At 40.1% G+C, this 9,796-nt stretch overlaps 1 pseudogene; it reads left to right on the top strand.

Moving 5' to 3' along the window:
* Nucleotides 1-431: 431 nt before the first annotated feature.
* On the top strand, nucleotides 432-9,026 carry LOC133754163 (heat shock protein beta-1-like; annotated as a pseudogene).
* The last annotated feature ends 770 nt before the right edge of the window (nucleotides 9,027-9,796 follow it).

The raw sequence follows: 9,796 nt of genomic DNA, 5'->3' as shown, positions 1-9,796 counted from the left end.
ATCAGAATCCGCCGCTTTCCACCTTCACTGACGGTGTGGGGCTGTGAGGGCAGCGACGCTGGACACCTAGGAAGCTGACCACCACGACACGGTGAGTGTGGTGAGTGTGTGGGCCCGAGTGTCCCGGGGGAAGCGGAGCCAGTGGAGCTGCTGAAGGGCCAGGAAGACGCGGGCCGCCCAGAGGTCATCTCTGGGCTCTGTGGGCACCACACTACCACAGGGGCAGCACTTTCCTTGGTCCCCTCTAACCCCGGGTTGGGGGAGACTGGCGCCGGAGACCCCCGACACCGTGGGCCTTCCCTGCTCGCAGCGACTTCCCATCCCTGGAGCCATCCCTGGGCAGCTGTGTAGCGGCATCCCCGCGTCTCACCAGGTGTGCAGTGGGGCCTGAGCTGTCACTAGGGAGACTGTGGGTTCCATGTATTGGGTTCATGCAGGCCTGGAGCTGTCCTAATGCGGCCCTTGGTTCCTCCTTCCTTCCCTGTGAGGACTTGATTCCCCCCAGTTTTCTAAATACGTGTGCAGCAGGGTCTTGTCCATGATGCTGACCTCTTTTGCTTAGCTGTTCCTAGAGGGGTCTCTTCTGTTTCCAGTAACGTAGTAACACAGATTAGGTAAGATAAAAACAGAAGTATTGTGTGACTCTGGGTTTTCATCCAGATTTTAGAGAGGCAGGAGGAACTGTAATTTGACACTTGGATATCATCTTAGTACTTACAGGCTCCCTTGACAGGCTGTCCACTGTATTAACACTTTCAAAATAGAGATTTTGGCTACTTAAATTTATGAGTGTTTTAAAAATTTTGTTCCAAAAAAAAGCCTTTCCAATCCCAAAGATATGTCTAGTTTACTGTTATTTTGAATTTATGTTTTCATATAGGAGCCCATTTCTTTTTTGATTGTTTTAAAGTTTTCAAGATTCTTAGAATATACTTGACAGAATTTGTGTATGTTCAAGATATGAAACCTGATGTTTTATATGTGAGGGGATTTTCAAAAGTTATGGAAAATTTAAATTATCTTCTAATCTTATTTTTTCATAAACTTTTTTGGAATCCTCTTGTGCATATACACGAATCATGATGAAATGATCAGGACATATCCATCACCTTGCATTGTTACATTTTTAAAGAGTACATAAGATATTAGCAAGTTGTGAGTATGTAGTAGAGTATTCTTTTAAATACTGTGTGGAATATTTTAAATACTATGTTTAAGACCTTGAATTAATTTATCTCATAACTGCAAATGTTTTCCCATTTCCTTTGCTCTGATCCCCTGACAACCACCACTTTTTTCTGTGATTGCGATTTTCTTAGATCCACACACAATTGAGATTGTGTGGCATTTGTGTTTTAGGGCTGCAACAGCTGGAGCTGGGCCTATCTGAATCCAGGATCCAGGAGCTTCTTCAGGTCTCTCCACTGGGTGCAGAGGCCCAAGCACTTGGGCCATCTTCCACTGCCTTCCCAGGCCTTTTTTCAGAGAGCTTGATCAGAAGAGTGGCAGCTGGGGTTTGAACTAGTGCCCATGTTGGTGCTGCAGCCAGAGGCTTAATCTACTACTCCACAGAATAGGGCCCTTTCTCATAAGTAAATTGATCTTTACCAAAAAAAAAAAAGAAAGAAAAATGAAACTTTCTCATGAAAACAAAAAACAACTAATGCCTTACCCTGGGCTGGCATTCTCGCACAGCATGTTAAGCTTCTGCTTTCAATATAGCATCCTTATCAGAGTGCCAATTCAAACCCCAGATGCTCTGCTTTTGATCCAGTTTTCTGCTGATGTACCTTGGAAAGTAGCAGAATATGGCTTTGTATTTTAGTAATTGCTACTGATGTGGAAGACTTTATTGAAATTCTGTTCCTGTCTCCAGGCTGGCCCAGCCCTAGCTATTGTTGTCATTTGGGGAATGAATAACTGTGTGGAAATGCTCTCTCTCTCTCTCTCTCTCTCTCTCTCTCTCTGTGTGTGTGTATGTGTTTTCCTCCCTTTCAAATAATAATTATTTTAAAAAAGTAAAACACCACCTATCTGCTTCCCCAGAGTTACACTCCATCCTGAAATAGGCATATGTCCTCATAATTACTGTGCATGTTTAATTTTACTAAATAGGTACAACTAACTTGTATTAGTTATTTATTGCTGTGTAGTGGTCTTCCCCAAAACATAGCAGCTGTTTGCTACCCTACACTGTTTCTGAGAGTTAGGGATGGATGAGTGGCTGGGATGGTTGCATGGTTGACTCTGGCCCTGGGTCTATAGAGGTCACTTCTATTTACTAGCTTACTGGCTGACAGAAATGCCCCATCCCTCATCAAGTTATCATCAGCACAACAGCCTGGATATCTTCAAAACAGGGTACTTGGCCATCCCATAACAAGTCATCTCAGAGATGGTGCAACTGAGCACCAAAGATAGAAGATATCATTTTATTATACCAAATCCTGAAGTGACAGGCAAATATTTTGCATGTGGGAAGGAACTAGAAAACCTAAACACCAGCAAGGAGGGCTATTTGGGAGTCACTGTGTAGCTGTTGATTTTGTTATTAGAATCAAATTTTCTAAATATATGTTTCTATGAAATCAAGATAATTTGTTTTTACTGCTGTGTCATATCCTATTGTATGAATAGACCTAGATTAGGCATTCTGTCTGTATTGATTGATTTGACAGTGGTTTCTAATATTTGCAGTTATAAATAGTATTGCAATAAACAGATTTGTGTTGTGAAAGGAATCTTCTAGAATTGAAAATTTTAAGTGTTTTAGTATGCCAGTTTTCAACATTACAACAACTGTCAAATTTTACTTCAGAAAAGCTAGATCACCAAAATTATATATGAATTTCAGTTCCTTCAAACTATTACCACATTTGCATTTATTCGTATGCTTTGCCAACCTATGTGTGATAGAGTGTCCTATTTCAGGTGGTATTTTCAAGATCACGTATCTTGGAATATGTTTATGGTATGCTGATCTTGTTCTCTGAAGATGAGGGTTTTTGTTAGTCTCATGTATGTTTTTCTACTTTTTTTTACTGGTATGGATGGGTTCCTTGGGATATTAAATTTTCCATGTTGTATCTCCTAATTACTCTGATTTTTCTGTTTATCTGTTTTTGGTGTTTTTACTTACATCTTTTTTAAATTTAGGATAATCAATCCCATCTTTCTCTCATGACTTGTATTGTGTGCCTTAAGAAATTGTCTGAATCTGAGAAAATATAGATATTTTTCTTCTATAGATACCCCATACGTTTTTCTTATTTTCTCCTAAAATGTGAACTAGGAATATAATTTTCTAAGAACACTTGATTTTCTCAGAAATATTTGTTGAGTTTATAGTGTTTCCCCCTTATTTTTCCAATATTTTATTATGAAAATTTAATATATAGAAACCAAATATCTTTATATACAGAAGATTGATTCAGTATATAATTAGTAAAGATCTCATCAGTTTGTACCCACGCAGAAACACAAAGTGTAAAAATACTGTTTCAGTACTAGTTATAGCATCACTGCACATTAGACAACACATTAAGGACAGATCCCACATGGAATGTAAGTACACAGTGACTTCTGTTGCTGACTTAACAATTTGACACTCCTTTTCATGGCGTCAGTAATCTCCCTAGGTTCTAGTCATGAGTTGCCAGGGCTATGGAAGCCCTTAGAGTTCGCTGACTTTGATCTTATTCTAATAGGGTCATAGTCAAAGTGGAAGTTTTCTCCTCCCTTCGGAGAAAGGTACCTCCATCTTTGATGGCCCCGTTCTTTCCACTGGTGTCTCACTCACAGAGATCTTTCATTTAGGTCTTCTTATTTTTTTTTCTTTTCCATGGTATCTTGGCTTTCCATGCCTACAATACTCTCATGGGCTCTTCAGCCAGATCCGAATGCCTTAAGGGCTGATTCTGAGGCCAGAGTGTTGTTTAGGACATCTGCCATTCTGTGAGTCTGCTGTGTATCCCACTTCCCATGTTGGATTGTTCTCTCCCTTTTTTATTCTTTCAGTTACCACTAGCAGACACTTGTCTTGTTTGTGTGATCCCTTTGAGTCTTAGACCTATCAGAGCCATCAATTGTGAACTGAAATTGATCACTTGGGCTAGTGAGATGGCATTGGTACATGCCACCTTGAGGAGATTGTATTGGAATCCCCTGGCACATTTCTAACTCCACCATTTGGGGCAAGTCCGATTGAGCATGCGCCAAATTGTATATCTCCTCTCTCTCTTTTTCCCACTCTTATATTTAACAGGGATCACTTCTGAGTTAAAATTTAAACACATAAGAATAATTGTGTGTTAATTACAGAGTTCAACCAGTAGTACTAGAACTTCTGTATGTAAGATAATTGGAAATGAAAAAAAACAAAAAAACAAACAAAAAAAACCCTGGTGTTAAATTGGAAATGGCATAGAAATTAATTTAAAAAATATTATGTAGGATCTCTGTCTTTAATGTGCTGTACATTTTGACTTAATGCTATAACTAGTACTCAAACAGTATTTTTTTCACTTTGTGTTGCTATATGGGTGCAAGCTGTTGAAATCTTTACCTAATATATAGTACTGATCTTCTGAATTGAAAATGAATCTTGATGTGACTGGAAGGGGAGAGAGAGCGGGAAAGGGGAGGGTTGTGGGTGGCAGGGAAGTTTTGGGAGGGGGGAAGCCATTATAACCCATAAGCTTGGAAACTTATATTTATTAAATAAAAGTTTAATAATAATAATAAAAGGAAAAAAAAGAAATCAAATGTCATACAGTGACATTCTGCATATAAGCCATGTAGATTTAGTAATTTCTAACATTTTGTGTGCATCAATTGGTGTGTGGGTACATTTTTTACTGAACTATTTGCAAACAAAATGCAAGCATCATGGCATGTCACTCCTCAGTATATCATTATGCATATTAAAAATATGGAAGTCTCTTATATAAACACAATATTATTATTACACCTGAAACACTAGCAGTAATTTACAAACAGCTTTTCCTCACTGTCACAAAAATGTTGTTGTAATTATTTTAAGAGCCAAAATTGATGCCTTTGTAGAATGTATCATACTGAGTTTTGCCTGAGTATTTCTTTTTTTTTTTTTTTTTTTTGACAGGCAGAGTGGACAGTGAGAGAGAGACAGAAAGGTCTTCCTTTTTTTGCCGTTGGTTCACCCTCCAATGGCCGCCGCGGTAGCACGCTGCGGCCGGCGCACCACGCTGATCCGATGGCAGGAGCCAGGTGCTTCTCCTGGTCTCCCATGGGGTGCAGGACACAAGCACTTAGGCCATCCTCCACTGCACACCCTGGCCACAGCAGAGAGCTGGCCTGGAAGAGGGGCAACTGGGACAGGATCAGTGCCCCAACTGGGACTAGAACCCGGTGTGCCGGCGCCGCAAGGTGGAGGATTAGCCTAGTGAGCCGCGGCGCCGGCCTACCTGAGTATTTCTTAATGTTTTCAATTAATGATAGGTTAACCTCATATTTCCTGAAAATTTTGAAGTTATATCTAGAGGCTTAGTTTCAAGTAAAATATATTTTGGCTCAGTCCCCATTGAAAGTTTAGTAGCCTCTTTGTCATGTACCACATCCCTGTATGTACCTGGGCTCTTTCCGAGCATCCTACTCTGTCACGAAAGAGTTCTGTAACCCCGCACTACACCACATGGCCCTAATTTCTATAATGATACTAGAACAGGGGTCTGTAAGACCTTGAACTTTGTCCTTATACTTATTGTCCTGCTTAGTTTTGCAGTTTTAATGAGCTTATCAACATATTTCAGAAATCCTTGTGGGATTCTAAGTAGAATAACATTAAATTTATTGAGTATAGATTAATTAATTGCTGCAATATCTTTTCCCCATGAATGTACTAAATTTCTCCATTTGTTTCCATCTTCTTTTATGTCCTACTGAAATGCTTTGTAATGATATTTTTCAAAAAGATTTTCTCATAAATTTCTTATGAGGTACCTCATAGTTCTTATTGTTACTGTAAGTGGGATTATATTAAATTGTATTTTCTAGCTGATTGTTGTATAGGCATATAACTGTTTTGTATATTAACCTGCAAATAATATACTTTTTATAATTTCTAATCTTTGTATCATATACTATTCTTTTTGTAAAGCTTTTTGATGCAATATTGTATAAATATTATGATAGTGATCATTTTTGTGAGGCTTTCAAAAAGTTCATGTAAAGTGCATGCTATGCAAATATTATTCATAGATTTCAAGAAATGTTAGCACCAGATCAACAGATATTTTAATTCTGTTTTCCCATAAAGTGCTTTGAAGTGCCTCGTATGTCCCATGCTTCATTACTGAGCGTGATGCACAGGGCAGGTGTTGTATTTCCCTTCCTATTCCTAAATGTAGAGATCCTCAGTTACTGTTAGTCAACTAGTATAAAGAAAAAAACTCTCTGGCAGTTTCTAGTAACATTAAACACAGGCTTACTTCATGAGACTCCTAGGTGTATGCAGAGAAGTAGATGTCTGAGTCTACTTAAAGACCTAACTGGAAGACTCATAGCTTATTCATAATTGTAGAACTACTTGGCCAGTGCCACGGCTCACTAGGCTAACCCTCCGCCTTGCAGCGCTGGCACACCGGGTTCTAGTCCCAGTTGGGGCACCGGTCCTGTCCCGGATGCCCCCCTTCCAGGCCAGCTCTCTGCTGTGGCCGGGGTGTGCAGTGGAGGATGGCCCAAGTGCTTGTGTCCTGCACCCCATGGGAGACCAGGAGAAGCACCTGGCTCCTGCCATCGGATCAGTGTGGTGCGCCGGCCGCAGCGTGCTACCGCGGCGGCCATTGGAGGGTGAACCAATGGCAAAAGGAAGACCTTTCTCTCTGTCTCTCTCTCACTGTCCACTCTGCCTGTCAAAAAAAATGTAGAACTACTTAAAACTACCATGTTTTTTTCAAATTAGAAACAGCACAAAAGATCACTGAGGGAGAATAGATAAACAAAGTATTAAGTCATTGGAACATGGCACAACAAATTTCATTGTCCTGAAAAATGCAATTCAATGTTTCTTTTGTATAAGTATATGAAAGATAAATTTCATCTATAGAATCCTAATTTCCATGTGTGTAATTCTGGAATGACCCATAGCCTTAACATGTGAAGATGCCAACTCTGGTCCTCTGGCTACAGTCCTTGAAGAGGAAAGACCCCAAGTGGTGTCAGCTGATGTACATAGGGTGATTTCTGTCCTCTATCTATTTACTGTTGACACTGCTTAAATTTTAAGTTTTTGGTGTTCTGAGGTTTCAGCACAATGTGCCTAGGTGTAGATTATTTTTGCATCCCTACTTGAGCTAATTTGTGCTCTCTGAATGTGATAATCCTACATCCATCATCAATTCTAGATTATCCTCAGCTGTCACCTCAGCCACTGCTGCCTAGTGTCTCCTTATGCATCTCCAATAAGATTAACTTTAGATTTCTTATTATTCACTTCAGGTCCCTGAACAATTTGTTTATATTTTCTTCTCTTTATCTTTGGTGTATTCTATATAATTGCTTCAGATGCATCTTGTACTGGCCCAATTCTCTGTTCAGCTCTGTGCACTGTCCTATTTAATCTATTCAATATTTTTCTATTTAATTGACTATATTTCATCTCTAGGAATTTTGTTCTATTTCTTTAAAATGTACAAGCTTGCTTTTCTATGATATCATGTAATAATTTTATTGTGGCTTGTACTTCCTTTATTTATGTAATTAAAAGGCAATAAAATTTCCAAAAGTTATAATACATGGTGCTCATGCCCTCAGAGTATCATTGCCTGAAGTGCTTCCTCATTTTTTTTTTTTTTGAATCTCAAGGTCTATCATACAGATGTTTAAGTTTTTAACTAGCTGCTTAATCCAATCTTTTATTTTTAGAACAATACATTCTGTAATAGACACCAGTGATATATGCCCATTCACAGAGGTGAAGTAAGCCTCCAGATTAAATTACTAGAACTAAAATTGCTGAGTTAAAGAGCATAGGCATTCGAAATTCTGATGCATAAAGTCATACTGCCTTTTGTAGATGTGATCCTTGGAACTGGCTACTCCAGTTTGCTGGGTTTGCTTACAATGGTTTGTTTCTCCAGTCAGCCCTGCCAACATGATCTTTTCAGACTTTTAGGAAATTTACCAATATGACAAGTAAAAATGATGATTGCTACTTTTTTGGTTTTTTATCTCTGCAAGTGAGATTGACCTGTTCATAAATCTAAAGATATTTGTCCTTTTCTTTAAACAGTCATACATATGATGTATATACATATTCTTGTCCATTTTTTCTGTTTGGTTTTTAGATTTTTACATTGATTTGTTGCAGTTTCTTATGTAATGAAGTAAGTCACCCATTATCTAGAGGATAAACTGTATGATTCGTATCTTATAAATATTTAAGATTTTTTTTTTTTTTGCAGCTGCTTTGAACTTTAGTTGCGAAAACCAGAAGCTTAACAGTATCAAAAGGGCACACAGGGTGGCCTCTTTGACCAGGCCTTGGGCTGCCGCGGCTGCCGGGGAGTGGGCTCAGTGGTTTGGCGCCAGCGGTGGGCCGGGCTACCTGGGGCCCCTGCCCTCCGCCCAGCCCCACACCATGGCCGCGCCCACCCACAGCCCAGCACTCAGTGGGCAGCTCAGCAGCGGCGTCTCAGAGATCTGGCACAGGGCCGACCGCTGGCGCGTGTCCCTGGACGAGAACCACTTCGCCCTGGGAGCTGAAGGTCAAGACCGAGGACAGCGTGGTGGAGATCACGGGCAAACACGAAGAGCAACAGGAGCACGGCTACCTCGCCCGCTGTTCCACCCGGAAGTACACGCTGCCCCCAGCGTGGACCCCACACTGGTCTCCTCCTCCCGATCCCCTGAGGGTGCGCTTCCCGTGGAAGCGCTGCTGCCCAAGCCGGCCACGCAGTCACGGAGATCACCATCCCGGTCACCTTCGAGACCCACGCCTAGATTGGCGCCCAGAAGCCTGGAAGTTGCAGCAGCCTGCGGCCAAGTAGAGCTGCCTCCTGCGTCGCCCAACCCCCAGAACCCCCCTGTGCGCCCTTTTGATACCTTTAAGCTTCTGCTGTTCACAAATAAAGATCTAAGCAGCTGCAAAAAAAATTCCTTATGATGCATTGTGTGTTAAAATGTTTACTTCTGTGTATTTAAATATTTCAGTCTTTGAGTCTGTTGGATTTACTGGCACATTTGAAGTGGCTTTATCTCACTGAAACATAGTATTTTATGATTTATTCAAGCTGTGTGTTATTTTACCTGCCTCAACTGTGTGGTTTAAACACCTCCTACCTCTAGGTGGCTAGCCCATTTCCTTTAACATTTCTTGAAAGCCATCTCAATTAATTTGAAATCACACAACTATTGTACACCAAATTCTAGTAAACATTTTAGAGACTTTTATTTAAGTGTGTATGTATTTTCTATTCTAATTCAGCAATACATATTTCAGCATTAGTTCCCATTTTTCCCAAGAATCACTGCTGTACATTTTTAATTGTCCTTTTTGAACACTTGAACACTGACTTCAGCTTGTTTCGTTCCTTAAAATCTTCTCATTATGTTAGTGAGTGTGTAATCAGTCCATTCACGGGCATGATGTGATCATTTGAAAAAGTTTTATTAAAAAAAGAGAGCAGACTTCATGTATTTCAGGTACCAGGCTGTTTTGATTGTAACTGTCCTGTAGAGTGTCTTAAAATCTGGTCTGGTGATGCCTCTAGCTTTGTTTTTGCTGTTTAAGATTGTGTTTGGTATTTGGTGTCTCTTT

Source organism: Lepus europaeus, chromosome Y (genome assembly GCF_033115175.1).
Source record: "Lepus europaeus isolate LE1 chromosome Y, mLepTim1.pri, whole genome shotgun sequence".
Lineage (NCBI taxonomy): Eukaryota > Metazoa > Chordata > Mammalia > Lagomorpha > Leporidae > Lepus > Lepus europaeus.
This window is presented reverse-complemented; position numbering and strand designations above follow the sequence as displayed.